General features: G+C 42.6%; 1 protein-coding gene across 5 annotated transcripts in view; it reads left to right on the top strand.

The window, feature by feature from the left end:
* Positions 1-11,735, top strand: part of RUNX2 (RUNX family transcription factor 2) — a 157,638-nt gene that overhangs the window by 77,569 nt on the left and 68,334 nt on the right. The gene's annotated exons all lie outside the window — the stretch shown is intronic.

Consider the following 11,735-nt stretch of genomic DNA (forward strand, 5'->3'; position numbering starts at 1 on the left):
AAGTGTCTGTGTCTTTACCTGTTGAAGAGCTTATAAAAAATGTCTGTTGGGTTTTGCCTTTAATCTTTGTAACTTTACAACATTTTCCAACAAAGGATTTAATAGTATTTTCCAAACTGTTCTACTAACTTTTGTTACTTGGCTATTATGAAGTATTGAAATATACATTGTATAGTAAGAAAAATTTACACAGGAAAAATCAAATTATTTGCCCAAATTCACAAAATAAATCAACAGCAAAAGTCAGAAAGCATTGTATCACATTTTCCCTTGTAACAACTTTAATGGTTAAGTGGGCTTTCTATTTCTGTTCTTAATCACTGTTGATGATCTGAACTTAAAATCCAAGATACTATATCTGAGGTAAATCTCTACTGATGGTCTAAAGAGCTGCTAGTGGTATAGCCTAAGGGGCTGTACATCAAACAGCCTCAAGCATGTTTATGATGTGAGCTGTTACAGACTCAAGTCTGTTTCGTTTTCTCATCACCACCTTCCTGGGAGGATAAAACCCATATTCAGACTTTGCACCATGGAGAAGAAGCATTTATTTAGAAGTGTTCAGAGTTGGGCTGGTTTGAGCTTCAGCTCAGCTGATGAATGGGGATGCTGTGTAGACCATCTTATAATGGATTGAAACTTTGCTTACAGTAGTTCACCTTAATTTAGTAGGAAGCTCAGGTTAGGTCTGAAAGGAATGAAAAAAAATATACAGAGGGATTTACACAGCTTTTATTAAATGAGATTGAAAATTGTATGTTGTCAAAGTGAATATAAGAAGGGATACAGTGCCTCTAGCCCTGCTTTATGGCTATGTTTAGCTGTGCTCTGCTGAATTTTGTGGCAACTTGATGTCCAAACAGACACTGAGTGCCTAAATCCATGGACTGAAACCTCTGTAGATCTTTACACAGCTCAGTATTTTTTACTTTTAGCTATGACAGCAGCAGCTGCAGCGAAAACAGCCCAGCAGTTGTGTGCAAGGTTTTCCTCCATCTTCCTGAAGCTCATGGTGATGGTGGCAAGAGAGCCACAGCTTCACTGCTGCCAAGGGTCGTGGCACCCCTGAGCTGTTCTGACTCTGCCCCATGAGATGGGAGCAGGATTCAGCTTGGTGCTCACCCCTGGCTCTCCCCACAGGGCTCCCTCTCACCCTGAGCCTCCTGAAATTTCCTTGGCCCGTGAGCCTTGAGTCACGCTGATGTGTTTGAGCATTTTATCACAGGGCCCAATGTTACTACTGTTGTGTTACTTGGGGGAAATGTGTTCTCACTGTAAGGGAAAAAACTCTGGCCGTCACTGTGTGAGTTATTTTCCACTGTTTTCACTCCAACAGCATTATTGTGCCTGCTGCTAAAATCCTTAACCTAAGATGGAAATGCCTCCGTGGTGTCTCCCCTCTTCTTTCTCCAGTAGCCAGAAGTGCTGTGGGTTAAGTGCCCTCATTGCCTGGGAGCAGTTGCTCCTGTGCAGCCCTGGCTCCCAACACAAGCAGTGACCTTCCTCTGCCTCTGCAGGACCAGGTGTGGCTGTTCCCCCTCTGGGGACACGGGATGCGTGCTGGGGAGGACTAAAAATCAACACCATGGCCCTGCTTGTGGACAGGGACAGAGGCTGAAAATGTCCTTTGAAGGGAGAAGTTATTTTGGAGGAGAAAAGTATGGTTTTAATTGTTTAGATGAAGGGGTTTCTTGTTTTATGGATGTCTGGGGGCTGGGGAGGTGCTCTTCTTTCTCTGTGTACGATATTGTTCAGGGCAAAAAGAAATGGATTATCTTCATTTGTGAATTTAAGTTTTTTTGGCCAGAAGTGTAACGATTTGTAGGGTTTGATTTTTCTCTGGGAAAAAAAAAAAAAAAAAAAAAAAAAAAGAAAAGAGAGCGTTTTGAGAAACAAGGCCGAGTAACCAAAATATGTTTGTTTTTGTTTAAATCGCTCAGCAGAGAAATCGTCTCTTGTCTATTGTTAAGAGCGAGGTTTAAATCAAAGGCAAGTTCTACATATTCTAAAATATACAGACAACTCTTTGAAAGCAAAGCCAAGCCAAACTTTAAAAGAGACCTTCTCCTTGATGCAGAAGTTTTCAGTTAGTTACTGTGCTGGGACTTGAGTGGAAAGAACCAGCCTGAGAAACAAATGGCAAATCCCCATTTCGGCGGCGGAAGCCAGGCAGAGCATCATATTAATGGCACACGAGACCTTTCCACAGCCATCCCAGGCCAGGGCTTTTCCAGCAGCACTGAGGAAAAGCCTTTGCAGCCCGTGGGTATTTTTTGTGTTCACATTTGGCTGTGGAAGTCGAAGCGAGCGGCAGAGCGAGGGAGTGGAGGGCCTGATCCTCTCGTGTTGGGTGGTCCCTCCTACTGCAAATAACCCTATTGGAAACAGAGGGACTATTTGTGGAGCCATTTGTTTGTCAGGAAAAGTAGGGTTTGTAGGATACGGCCCCAGTTAGCAGCCAAATTCCTGGTTATTTTCTCGTGATAAAAAGGCAGGTATCTGTGGCAGACATGCACGTAGCATCTCTCCAGTTCCCATTTGAGCTCCTGCCACTTGATCTGTACTTCTTCCCACTTCCTCAGCCATGCAAAGATTATTCCAGCACCACAGTAGCTCAGATGAGCTGGGTTCTTCCCTCCTTCCTGGCCTCCAGCCCTTTTCTGTGCTGTTTGGGATTGCTCCTTCTCTCTGGTCCCATCAGGCAGGGCACCTGGCAGTTCCTCTTGAGCTTTGGCTCCAAGCACAGCAGGGAGATGATATCCACCCCCTGCCTGGCAAACCAAATACACCATCCCATAATAAACCCTGCTTTTTGTATGGCTTGGGTACAACCAACCCCATCCAGGGCATATCCCCTCCTGAATCCAGCATTTTCCAGAAGATTAAATTAACGGACAGTTTATCACCAAGCTGCAGCTTTTGGAAGGGCAGAAATGAAAGGAAAGGAAAATTTTTAAGGGAAAGAAATAATTGCTCTCACAGGTTACCAGACAGTAACCTGCCCAACCCATGCAGGCTGGCACAGGCAGGGCCACGGCTCTGCCGACCCCATGTGAGCTTGGCAGATGCCAGGAGAGTTTTCTGGGAGCTGCAGGAATGCTGATAACAGTTCTTATTTGGGGGAGGAGAAGCGCTCTTGTTAGTTGCATTATTTTGTGACTCTCTATTTTGGTAGCCATAAGTCATTAGTTGGTTTTAATTTTCTAATTTTCTTTTTTTTTTTTTTCCGTATTTCCCCCCCTTGAAACTGAAATAACTGAATAACTGAAATTTTTTTTCCCCTCACTTTTTTTTCTTTTTTTCCCCCCCTTTTTTCCCCTTTTTTTAATTTTTATTTTTTCATTCTGGCTAATCTGAGGCACACTGCCACATCTGAAGCCACTTGGCTTATTATGGATTTCATGGAAACTGATTCCCTGAAAGTGTTTCCATATGTGTGTTCCCAATATATCCCATCCTTTTCTAAATGGGAGTACAAACTCGCACACGAGCTGGAAATGGCTTCAGGATGTGACAGAGAAGTCATATGACTGGAGTGGCACTGTGTGTGGCCCTCTCTGAAAGACACGGTGTCCTGTGTGCTGGCTCCTATCCTACAGTAGATCCAGTTTCAAAGAATATCTTCCTTCACGGCTTCTTAAAAACTCTTAATCAAGAACCAGCAAGGAATCCTCTGTCCTCAGGAGAGATGTCCATTAGTTGAATAAGATGCAAAGGAAAATTTGGATGGGGAGGGAAAAGGAGGGATTTAAAGGGCGAAATAACAGAGCAATGCCAAGGGCTTCCCCCCCTTCCCTGTCCCTGCAAAACATAGTTCCTTTGTGTCTGCTTGAGGATCAGATGGTATTTCTGAGTTAGTAGCATGCAGTGGAAAAGTACAATTCATGACAACATTGGAAACAAATATTTATACTGGACAGTTAAGGCACATTTTTCTGAAAAGAAAAAAAAAAAGAAAAAGAAGGAATAAAGTAGCCTGTGAGCCATGATGTATATTATCTTCCCATTCACTGGATTTACTCAGGATTCCTGTCCCACTGCTCTCCACGGCTGTGCCTGCGGTTTCACCCCCTTGCTGCATACAACACTCTGAGGTTGCTCTCCAAGAAAAGCCTCAAGTGTTGCTGCTGATGCCTTTCGGCTGGCCAGAGGCAGCTGAAATTCAGGCAGGAGAAGTTGGGGAGAAGCGAGCGGAGAGCGCTGCGCTCCGTGCGTGCTTGTGCCATGCGGGGCTGCACAGCTCCTGGACTTATTTCCAGGAAACTTTATTTACTGTTTGGTTCCAGTGCAGCACGTCCATGGCCTCAGACTTTAAACAAGCAGGGGGCTTTTGGTTCACTGCCAGTTCCTTTCCACCCGAATCACCCGTGACTGCTCCAGACTGGAGCCACTGAGAGGAGATAGCAAAGGCTGAGAAATTCCCAGCACACCAGGTCAACAGGCATCCACGGGTGGCAGGTCATAAGCACCAACCCAGCATCTATTTCTCTAATGTGACCATTTGTCCCCCTCCTGTGGTCCTCATTAAGAAGGTTTATAAATCCTGTATAAGTGAGGCAACTTCTGTAAATGAGATGGTGATGGCTGCAGCTTCCACAGTTTCATTTCTGCTCCCAACAGTCCATCTAGATGAGGTTGGTTGTTACATTTTTCCATCTATTGATGTTCCCTAAATTTTAGGTGAGCTATCTTCGGGGGTGCAGAGAGCAGCCTGTTTTTCAGGGCATAATGTCACCCAGCAAGACCTCAGTGCCTTAAGAAAAGCAGCTTCATCCAGCAGAAAAGTGCTATTGAGGGAGCAGGACAGGTAATGACAGAGCCCAGGCTGAAGAAATGCAAAAAGACTCCAATTTTGGTGTTGAGCAATATAACATCTCTGTTTGAGAAATGCTTGCCTTTATTTGCTCGAGTGGTACTTTAATGATCACTACTAACTATGTTATTTATGGGGTGTTTCTCCCAGCAAAGGGCTTAGGTGCAGAACCATAAATACAGTGAAAACATCTATCTGCAAATTAATCCGTGGTATTTTAGGTGCCAAAGACCTGTTACCTAAATACCAGGAGGCACCACCGTGCAGTTTATGGTGTGAACTGGGGTACTGAGGAGCTATGAGAAGGGATGCTCTGGAATTAGGTCTTGCCTGCTGTGTGTGAGGCTCTGAAAGGGTTAAGTGTTCCTTCCTCTCTCTGACTTTTGTGAGACTGCTGTGCTTAATAATGTTGCAGTTTAAATGGTCCCAACTAGGCCTTGAAGTTAACACCTTGTTGAGGTGAAGAAAGTAGGAGGGGGGCCCAGTTCACACCTTTTCTGCAGCTATTGTTTGCAAGGAGACATTTTTGGGGTGACCTGGGGGGGGAGGGAATTGAGAAAAAAAAAAGTCAAATGCTTTTTTACTTTTTTTTTTTTCTCCTGAACTAAAGGGAGGGAAAAGAGCATTTAAAAACATATCATTTCCTATGATAAATGGTTCCAAACATCCAGATGACACATGCACATCGGGAAAGTAAACCAGAGAGGGGGGGAGCCTGGTGCATTATTTCTGTGGTGTTGCATTGGCCCTCACCCTCCCAGCACGTAGACACTCACTGCTGGATGTGAGGGAGGAATGTCCTGAGCTCCAGCATGAAGCTGAGCACCAGTGTGGGTTTGTGGGGTCAGGACCTAACACTACAGAAAGAACTAGATACAGGAGGAGGTGTTTTGGCATCCAGAGGGAAGGTGGTACAGCAGCTTTGGAGACACAGAGGCTTGTCTGGAAGGAAGCAGAAAGATGATGCTGCCTGTGATTCAATAAACACTTACTAGCAGACACAGGAACAAGAATTTAACAAAATGAAGAATAAAATAACACTGGCCCCCGATACAGAAGGATGCTGAGGGAAAACCCAAAGAGATCCAGATGGAAAATAATCACTCCCCCATTAAAACACACTGCAAAGATTCCTTCAGACTGGCAAAACCAGGAGCTCAGAAATTAGAAAATCCCAGTACTTACATTGCCTGTGCAACTTTAAATCAGCCTCATTCTGCTTATGCATTATATTAAAAATTTTAATTACAGGATCACATGATACTTTTCCCACGGGATTCCTGTCTCATTCATTGCACAGGATGGACAGTGCTAACTTAATGAGCAGCTCTTCAATATTTTGTTTGCTTCTTGTTCTTTGCATTTCCTCAGGCCTTGCTTATTGCAGAGCATTAAGTGCTGTTCTGAAGAAGGAATCCTTAATTTCTTGCTTGGCTTTGCTCTAATATTTCTGCCATAGCATTTGTATACAGTTCACTGCAGTGTGATATTCCCAAGAAAAAAAGAACCCGCTTTAGAAAGAGAAATGAGATTGACCTTAAGGTCTCATGTGCACCCTCTGTGTGTCACCTACAGCACAATTTCAGTTCTGTCTGTGTCCTTGTGCTCAGACCTGTGATCCCGTTGGCTTCAGCTGCAGCTGGGAATGTTTAGCACACGTGCAAATCAGAAGCCAACATCTTAGCTGCACACAGAAAATGAGGGAAGTGAAAATGGGATTTGGAGACATTTCAACTGAGTCATGTAGGAGCCATGTGGTAGAAGCACATATAAAATCCAGTTAACTCAGGAAATAATTGGGTCTCTCTCGCCTTGTTCACCACTTCTGATTTCTTGGAGCAGTGGATCTGGGGAATATATAGACAGCAGTCTTTTCTATTCCTCAACTCAGTTGCATCTCCAGAGGTGGCCACCTTGGGCAGGTTAATGAGAAAGGAATAGCACCTTGTGTAGCTGAATTCTTTGTCATAAGTGCATCTGGAGAAGTAACTTGAATGCTGGTGTTTCCAAAGTTTCTCACTCATCACATGGTAACCTTAAGAATATCTCTTTGTTTGCCTCTGGTTATGTTTATAGTTTCTCAGATTTGTAAAAAAAAAGCAAACCCCAAATAACCCCACCTTCCCAAATTTTACTTTGCAATGTTATTGGAACACCCACATGGTCTCCTTTCTCTCAGGGTCTGCCATCTCAGAGACTGGAGCTGTTGATGGACTGATCCTCTGTTAGGCTGGCATGGGGACAGGTGGCAATGTCCCTGTGTTTCAGCAATATTTGCAGAAAAAATGCTAGGACTTGTGACTCCTGGATTTCATTCCAGTCTCTAGACAAGTGTCTTTGTAGGGGCACAGACTCTTCTGCCCATTTTTAGTCAGAGCACTTATGATTTGTTCATATTTGGCTGGATTTTCATGGCAACATCTCTCACAAAAAAAGCGCCACTCCTATTCCAAAGTTCAAGTCCTTACTTCAAAGCATGGAACTGGTACAGCTTTTCAAAGGAAGGCTCCTCGGAGTTTAAGATTGGTAAAACAATGTATTTTTCCCAGCAGAAGAGTTTCAGCTGAAATTTTAAAAACAAATAAATGCATAAATCAAAATTTAGCCTGAGACAGACGCCCAGCATGGACAATTTCAGCCAGAACATTTAAAGTTTGGCAAAGCTGTAAGAGACTGAAATCGTCTCATCATGTGAAGTGTGTGGCATGTTTCATCCAAGGCGATATTATCAGCTGTAAGTAATCCAGGCTGCACTTATAATTCAGAGATGTAGATGTTGGGGAAGGAAAAAACTATTTTAATAGGTCAATTAGTACAATGTCCCAGCCTGAAGTGAACTGTTGAACAAAACCCCACAAAACCTAGTTTCGACTTCAGCAAATGTCTTAACGCTGAAGTTCCCTGAAACACAAGGGAATCATTTATCTACTGGTAAATAAATTTGACTATATGTTGCTGAATTTTCTTGAGACAGACTGTTCAGTGAATACAGTGAATTACTCTGGTTTCATGCATCAAAAGATTCTGCATTGACTTGATGAGCTAGAAATTCCCTGTGAAACATATGCAATAAGCCAAGGGGGCTTTTTTTTTGTTAGTAACGTTATGGCATTAAATAACAAAACAAATTGTAATATTTTTAAGTTATACAAATCTCCTGTAACTCTTTAAAGTAGATGTCAGCTGGCTGTACCTACAAGGAGTTAATCTGTCCATGGTACATTATGATCTTTAATAATTGGAAGTGATTGGCCAAAGCGCTGTAAACCTGACAGAAATTTGTTGCCTGATTTTCTGCAAACCACAAGCCCAGCTTATTAATTGAGACCTGAGCATTAATTGGCACTAGCTGGCATCTGTAAACTGCAAAAGAGAAATTACCTTGGCAAACATGCAGCTGTGAATGGTGGAGCTGCAAAGCTGCAACAGGTAAAATTGGGTTTTAGGTGCGAATGCAAAACAATTTGAGCTGGCTGCTGGCAAATGCCCAGGTCTAGGGTTTTTAATGAGGCTTCTGCATCAAAATAAGTGAAACCACATGGAATTTTAATTGTTCTTATTCTAAATATGAAACACACTGGAGCAGTATTCTTGAATCTGGGATGTTAGCATATATATTGGCATATTAACATGACCACTTTTCTGTTCTAAACATTTAGCTCTCAGAAAACTAGGGTGCCAGGCTATGTTAGGAAAGAATCAGCCTAGAAAATTTAAAAATAGTTTAACCTGGACTCATTCAGATTTAAAGTGTTTTGGTTTTTTATTTTTTTTAAATACACCTTTTTCTAATTTTCTTTTTTATTGTTGAGCCCAGTCAGCTGATGAGACTGTACAGGAGAAGATCACTTGCTGTGCTCTTCGACATGTTTTTCTTTCTGGTGGCACAAAATAAAGTCTCTTGTCTTTATACAAGTGTTGTTTTGCAATGTGGCCACAAAGTAGGGTGGAGGGTCTAGGCTTCACCCATTTAATGCAAGTTATCACGAGAGTGGGAATTCACAGATGCAAATGGTTTTCTTGCTCTGACGGAGGAAAAATTAGCATAAAACTTTAATCCTCCTGGAGAGAGGAATAAATAAATTATTATAATATTATAGTTATTATATTATGAATTATATACTTGCACTGTCATGTTACTATAGTGCTGATCCACATCACTGTTTGTGCACAGTTAGATATACAAAGATGGGTGCCATACCCAGTAGAACTATTTCTCTTCCCAGCCCAGCAAAGAGCTTATGTATAAATGAAGCAGCATTTGGGGTTTCCAAGTTAGAACCAAAATCAACCTTAACATAAGGAGGTAGCACAGAGAAAGGAGGAGGAGGAGAGTGAAAATACATCAGCAAGATTGAACAGCAGTAAGGGTGGCAAGAAGCTGAGGTTTAGAGCTGACTTTTTAGTAAGTTTCCCTTAGAAATTAATCTTTAGAACAGAGAGATTTTTCTGATCTTTAAAAATATCTTTACACAATGGAGATACAATAAAGCTGGGGACAAATCACAGCCCTTTGCAGGGAGTTATGGAGACAGCAAAAGGCACTTGGGCAAAAGGGGAGTTGGAGAAGTGAGTGGGCAGGAGCTGTGCAGACACAGCCATGAGTGAGATAAGACAGGGTTATGGGTGTTTGGCCCTTGGGTAAATACGATTGTGCTTTACAAGCAACAGTAAAAACAAACAAGTGTGGATTTACTAGGGCACATAAGGAGGTCTGCAGCCTCACATTTGAAATGCCTACGTGTGGTGTGCACTTTCCCAGTCATTCCACACAGACATGACCTCTTGGCAGAACCCATGCAGATAATATTTGGATCTAGCTCTGAAAGGGAGATTGCCTTTTAATGTGTAAAACTGTGTGGAGACCTTTGTATTAAGAAAAAAAAGTAGTATTGGTTGCAAAGAAACCAAAAATACCAATGTTCTTCTACACCCTTAGACTCACACCAATTCCACCTTTGATTGTAGAAGTCTTGTTTAGCTTTCATCAGGGTAAACTAAGAGCAACTCTGTTCATGCTGGGAGAGTCGCAATAACAATAAATTAAAAAAAAAAAAAAAAAAAAAGAAAAGAGAATGAGCAGTAGCAGATTGAAACTCAGTATTTTGAGCAGCTGGGGAAATTATGTTCTAACCTTATATTTCCAGATACGTATCAGACCTGTTCACAATATAAAGGATAGTGTTCCAAAATTACAGCTTTGAATCTGGGTGGTATTGCCTCTGGCTATTGTTTGCAGTTGGGAACGAAAGAAATTGCATAAAGCAGTAGAGTGTTTGCTGTAAAGGTACAAGTTATATTACATTCCAGGGCACTGTGGTTGGAGGGGTTGATGATGGAGACAGACCCATTCACCCATAGGTCACTGATTCAGTCCCAGATAAAGATAATAGTAATCACATTGTCATCAGAGTTTAGAATGGGCTTTTACTGCCTGCCCACTTAAAGCTCTGTGCTCAATATTGTTAGAGATGGAGGATTATAATCCCCAGGTTTCAGGCTGATTTGGAGGCTTGGCTGGCTGTGGGCCAGGTCCTCCAGCCTGAGCCCAAACTGTGCCTGAGCTTTGCCCCACTGCTGCTTTTAGATATTATTGTAGGCATGGGTTCCCTGAGCTGGGAGAACAGGCAAGAATAGTGATCTAAATCCCAAAATGTGCCACACAAGGTGGCAGAGGCTGTTGAGTCTGCTGCTTACAGCAGAGTGGACCAGGAACAGAAGGGCTGGAGAGACCTTTCTTTTACACAGCAGTGTCAGCAGGGCAGATCTGAAGCCTGTCTGCAAGGAAAATCATTCCTTCATCTTAAACTGAGGATACACAGAGCATTTCAGTGTTTAGCATTGTTTGGCATCTAGAAGATGCCATATTTTCCTTTTAGTTAGGTTCAGCAGACTGAGAAAGAGGTGAGTGAACCCTTGGATCTGGAGGGCTGTAAAGCTGCAGGAGTGTCAGCTGCCAAGTGCAGGGAGGGTCCATTTGATTTCATAATTTCCCCCCTTTATTTATACCCTGCTCTTTTCAGCTCTCTATAAACATATGTGTCTGCTGCATACTGGCCATTGCATTTGCTTCCTCCTGCTCTGTACTTCTTCTTAAGGCTTTCCCTCTTTCCCCCTGTCCTTTTCCCACACCCTCTTTGTTTTCCACTCTTCTGGCTCTCAGTACGAGCTTTCACCATCTTTGTCTTCTGCTCCTGTCCATCCCACAATCTCCTAAGCACATCACCAAGCTAACGTTTGCTTTCCAGTTCTGCTCCAAAGCTTTGGGTGTTTGATGTGGGATTAGAAATTAGGCAAAATGAGTTTACCCATCCCTGTTTTGCGTTAGACTCCAATTCACAGCGTTACCATCCAGACGTTCACAGTAGTCATAAACTGTGTGGTCTTTTTTTTTTTTTTTTTTCAACCAGACTGCAGAGACTACATGAGAAAACAATTTTTTTTTTCAATGGCAAAAAGAGAGTGTTGGGCTTGTAATTTTCCATCAACTTCTCTGAAGAGTAAAATCTGCATCTTTGCTATCAGCTCAATGGCCTTGTCCATCCTTCAGATGCAGCGAACTGTTTTTTAGCCAAAGGAAGCAGCTGAGTGGATTCTCACCTAAATAAAGCGATTTAAGGCAAGAAGTGGGTCTTAGTCACCCCCAGTGTAACTCCCCTGGTGTCAGTGGTGCAGTTAACTTGGTGTTGCCAGCTCTTGTAGCTTTACTACAAGTTGCACAGTGATTTCTGCTTTTCTGGAAATCCCAGCTCCTGACAGCCTGTGCTGAGGTGGGAATCTCAGCTTTCATGTGCAACCAGACCTGAGTTTCTCAAGAGGTTCGAGCAAAAAACAGAGACACATAACCCTCAAAACTCTGAAACCAGAAGGTAAATCAACTCCAAGACCAAGTTTAATTTTTTGGCTCTTTTTAAATCTCTTG

This window comes from Oenanthe melanoleuca, chromosome 3, assembly GCF_029582105.1.
Source record: "Oenanthe melanoleuca isolate GR-GAL-2019-014 chromosome 3, OMel1.0, whole genome shotgun sequence".
NCBI classification, from domain to species: Eukaryota; Metazoa; Chordata; class Aves; order Passeriformes; family Muscicapidae; genus Oenanthe; species Oenanthe melanoleuca.